Source organism: Hibiscus syriacus, unplaced genomic scaffold (assembly GCF_006381635.1).
Source record: "Hibiscus syriacus cultivar Baekdansim isolate YM2019G1 unplaced genomic scaffold, ASM638163v2 tig00110365_pilon, whole genome shotgun sequence".
In the NCBI taxonomy this organism is placed as follows: domain Eukaryota; kingdom Viridiplantae; phylum Streptophyta; class Magnoliopsida; order Malvales; family Malvaceae; genus Hibiscus; species Hibiscus syriacus.
The window spans coordinates 851062-855416 of NW_024062703.1; the positions used below are offsets into that span (position 1 = coordinate 851062).

Sequence of the window (4355 nt, forward strand, 5' to 3'; positions counted from 1 at the left end):
AAGAGGTTGGCAACAGGGCTGTCTCCACCATTTTGTGAATACAATGTTTGCCCATCTGCACCAGAAAGCAAGCCCAACCAAGCTGTTGTTTGCATGAAATGTGTGGTATCCAACTCTCTTAAAACAATATAAAGTAGCCCCACCCAATATAATACACTCCCAATCTCCTTTATTCTGCGAAGAACTTCAGCTTTGAGCTCTGGTTTTGTTCCCCAGCTGAGTTGCTCTTTAACGAGCCTCATACATCCTGTCACACCCCCATCAGAAGGAAGAAGTCCAATTGATTTCGGCAGTGCTTCTTGCAAGCCTGTGATCATAAGCTCAAATGTAGCAATCTTGTTTGATATATGATCCAACAGTGCTCGAATAAGCCACGGTAATGACCTAGATCCTAGAAGTTTAACAACTGAAATCATGTGTGGAATTCCAAAAATCCACTATGCAATTGCGCAAAACTTTGATGTGCAGAATTTAAATATTGAGTACCACAATAGAAGTTTGGCTTGGCATGTGGAACTAATGGCTTTTGTACAAGAGCAAGAGGAACTTTTGAAGATCGGATAAAATGCTGAGTAGTATTGCAAAGGATAAAGTTTGGCAGAAAATCATTTTGCATCTCAGACCAAATCTGAGAAGCTAGTCGACTAGAAAATGACACAAGAGATATGTTCTCATGCATCTTCCTTACCTGTCATTGCCGCTGCTCCAACCACAACTTCTCTAAATTTTCCATTTCATACTCCCCAGTCTCCAGATACCTTTGATCAGGTCTCAGCCTAGAATCAGTTGGAGGCAACTTTTCCTTCAGACCAGAAGTCAGCTCATTCAAAGTGATGGCAAATCGTATTAAGTTATATCTGGTGGGATATTTAGGGGAATTGCTCCGCTTCCAAAGTGTATGAGTTTCTGAGAAAGACTCTTATCCGTTTCCCTTTGCATAATAATCTCCAATCACATAATGCATGCTCTCATCCCATTTTCCCAATAATGAAGCCACTGTCCTTTCGTTCCTATCTTGAACTATACCATGTACCTGGTGATCACAGTATAACTTTCCCAGGATGAGATTGTATATTGACGTTGTTACCTTACTCCATTGGAACACTTCTCCATTGTCAAACTCCAAGCTCAAAACACCGACTGGATCCAGCTGAATTGAGCGACCCCAGAACTTACTTTTTAAATTACTATCACCCCACAATTTCCATCCTGTGCCCTGACAGTGACATGCTACAATCATAGGGTGATGACTGACCTTCTCTGAGAAGAAGCGTAAACCTTTATCAGGGAAGTTAACTTCATATGTTTCTCCTAATAATGGATTGAAGGGTTTGCAAATTCTTCCTTTTGTTGAAGAATATGCAGACACAACAAATGCAACTACATTAAGAATTCTCATGAGATTATTCCCCCTTTTCCACCATTCATATGCACGGTCAAGCAAATATGAATACTCCAAATCCTCAAAACACTTTTGAAGAGAAAATAGAGGCTCATTGAAGTATACAGGAAGAAAAACTTGTGTGAGATCTTTCCCAATATTATCCTTAATCATTGACCAAAGACTAACACCTTTCTCTTTTTCAACGGGGTTGGGCAACTTTTTTCGGCGTTTCATGTAAGGAAAGTTACTTCCCACTGATTTAATGCAAGGATCAATGTCATCTTCAGAATCAAAGGCATTAAAACCATCATCTGAATAGAAAGATGATGTCCGGAAATATGATCCATTACTTTTGAAAGGGCTTGATGACAAAAAATCACGAGTTAAAAAAAAATTATGCTCATCCTCATCAGTATCTTCTTCTGCAGTATCAACTCTTTCATTATCCTCATCTGTGTCAGTTACACTTCCTTCTGGCTTCTCAAACCATGGAACAACTCTTAATGGTTTTCCATGGCATTCATGCTGCAGGAACTCAAGAACATCAGAAGAGGCAGTTGCAATTGAAATGGCGTATGCTCCAAAGTTGTTTGCCAAAAACTCTGCCAAGTTACTGATTGTATCCAAAACAACACCATTTTCTTCTGTTATAGGGAGATCAAAACTAGTGATGGATGGCATTTTATCAAACACTTGACACCCATCATTTGTGCCTTCGATTGCCATAGGTATCGACTCCGTTTCAGGGCTGTTTTGGTCTTGCTCCACCGTCTTTCCTGTCAAGACCCTTAGAATCTGCTCGAAATAACCCTTATTCTTTGCAATCCTTGTCTCCAGGTACTGATCTTGTTTCACCAGCTTTGATAATTCGTCAAACTGGTTTTGAATTGCAGAAAGAGCAGAGGATTCAACCATTGCTTTGCCAGGAGTTGTGGCTCTGATTACCAATTTGTTATGACCTTCGAGAAATAGAGAAGAAAATAGACGAAGAAAAGAAAAGATGAGAGAATAGACGAGAGAATATAGATTCAAGAGAAGAAAAAGTTCATTCTTTTCACACATGAAAACTATATTCTGCAGTACATGTTATTTAATCACAATCACTAGGTTTCCTCCTATTTTGGCTTGGGTTTATCCTAAGGCCCTTGTCTCCCTTCCTTTGTTAATTTTCCCATGTGAGTCACATGTTCCCCTTTTAATTCCTCTTTCTCAAAATTCCCCAATTCACTACGTGCAATCCCTAGCTCAATCCCTAATTCATTTTCTAAATCCCCAATGCCCTTCGCTTCTTGCTTCCCCTCCTCTCTCCCAACCATGACAGCCTCCTCCAACTGGAGATGCTAAGCATTTAGTTACAGATTGTCTCCGTCCCTAAATTTTCACATAAAGAGTGGTAACTTTGCACATCAGTTTCTTTGGATGGTTCTGATTGATTACCGCCCTATTATTCTTTTATTTCTTTTCCATCGTTCCATTCAGGGTTTAGTAACCAAGCACTGGCCCTTTATTGCATTTTGAAGACCATTTGCGTGCTCATATAGTATGACTTTCTAACAATTTAACAAGCGATTTAATGGTCTGCCAGTTTGGTAATAAAATCCTTTGCTTGTCAGTTTTCTGTTGATGATATATTATATGTATGCATGAATGTGTGTATGGTACTGCCACATTTCTAATTTATGGTATATATCTTTTTACTACTTTGTTGAACCAAATTTCGTTGGTTAAAAATGAGGCACATCTTTACTCTTCAGTGGAACCTTATGAGAGACTTTCTATTTGAAATTAGTGGATGTGGATCATCTTTACTCTTTAGTTAGACCTCGGAATGTGGAGAGTGGGCTTTTGTTAATGAAGCAACTATCTATTTATCTTTTGGTGTTTTGGATTGAAGAGGGATGTTAATGTTCTTTTTAAACGTCTATAAAATAATGTACACTTGAATGTGTTTTTTTCCTTCGTCTTGAGTAATTCAGACTGATTCGGATTGCACATCTAGCTTTGGTGAGTGAATCTCTTAACGGGGATTTTCTGCATACACAAAGACTCGAACTCAAGACATGTTGAATTGATATCAAGTTGTTTACCGCTTGAACTAACCTCGTTGATACACTTGAATTAACCCCGTTGATACACTTGAATATGCTTAAAGTTATATTTTTATGGGCACGTTACATCCTTTAAATAAAAAGAGTTCATAATCTATCTCTATGATATTCAATTTAAAATTAATCGGTCACTAAGATAAATAAAAAAATCATATATTTATATATATTTTATTATAATAAAAGTATCAATTAAATTAAAACTCAATTAACATTATTAAATAAAAAAAATGTAAAATGCAAAGTTGATCACTTTTGTTTCAATTTTATAAACGTATGATTACTCAATTCAAAAGGTATAATATATGGTCACTTTCGTTTCGTTTTAATTAAGATGTTGTCATTGAGATGTTAGCTGTCGTGAGTTGGATGATATGGCACTTTAGTAAAAAGGTTTAATTTTTATTTGAACACTTAAATTTTAGATAAATTATTAATCATGGGTCTTTTTGTAAACCCAAAATAGTTCAAGGATAAATCTCAATTGACCCCCTCATCTCTCATCTCCATACGCCGATGATTCAAATAACAGTCAGATAATTGTGTCGCGGTCGCGACGGCATCCGAAGTCCTTATCGCGAAAAATAGTGGTATATAATGGAATCACACTAATAACGGCCAGTTGAGGCCACAATTTAACAAATAGAGGGCATCGCGGACCACTACTCTTTTTTCCGCTATTTTATTTATTTTTTAAATAGTTTTTTTTAAATCAACTCATTTAGAAAATATTCACGATTGCGATACCCGTAATGAAATTAATATCATTCGTTATATTCACAATCAAGATAAAAGTAATGTGATCGAAAATGCGACCGTAATTTAAATCTCTGCTCGGTCTTGCTTTCAGAGCATGCAGTGATCGC

General features: G+C 37.0%; 1 pseudogene; it reads right to left on the reverse strand.

The window, feature by feature from the left end:
* Nucleotides 1–691: 691 nt before the first annotated feature.
* On the reverse strand, nucleotides 692–2299 carry LOC120121251 (annotated as a pseudogene).
* Nucleotides 2300–4355: the final 2056 nt, after the last annotated feature.